The sequence below is a fragment of the Calidris pugnax genome, unplaced genomic scaffold (assembly GCF_001431845.1).
Source record: "Calidris pugnax isolate Ruff unplaced genomic scaffold, ASM143184v1 scaffold447, whole genome shotgun sequence".
NCBI lineage: Eukaryota > Metazoa > Chordata > Aves > Charadriiformes > Scolopacidae > Calidris > Calidris pugnax.
The window spans coordinates 126,197-126,506 of record NW_015091150.1 but is presented as its reverse complement, the minus strand read 5'-3'; the positions used below and the strand labels follow the sequence as shown (position 1 = coordinate 126,506).

The 310-nt window shown below is 63.9% G+C and overlaps 1 protein-coding gene across 1 annotated transcript in view; it reads right to left on the bottom strand.

The window, feature by feature from the left end:
* LOC106898118 (histone lysine demethylase PHF8-like) overlaps positions 1-310 on the bottom strand; it is a 10,923-nt gene that overhangs the window by 5,336 nt on the left and 5,277 nt on the right. The window lies entirely within an intron of this gene.

Genomic DNA, 310 nt, shown 5'->3' with positions numbered 1-310 from the left:
CCCAGTCCCCCCCAGTGCACCCCAGTGCCCCCCAGTCCCCTCCCAGTGCCCTCCCAGTAACCCCCAGTGCCTCCCAGTGCCCTCTCAGTGACTCCCCGTCCCTCCCAATGCTCCTCAATCCCCTCCCAGTGCAACCCCAGTATCTCCCAGTAACCCCCACTGCCCTCCCAGTAACCCCCGTTACACCCCAGGCCCCCAAACCCCACCCACAGAGATCCCAATGCACCTCCCAGTTTGCCCAGTGCCCACGATACCTTCCCAGTAACCCCCAGTAACCCTCCCAGTACCTCCCCGTAACCTTCCCACTAAC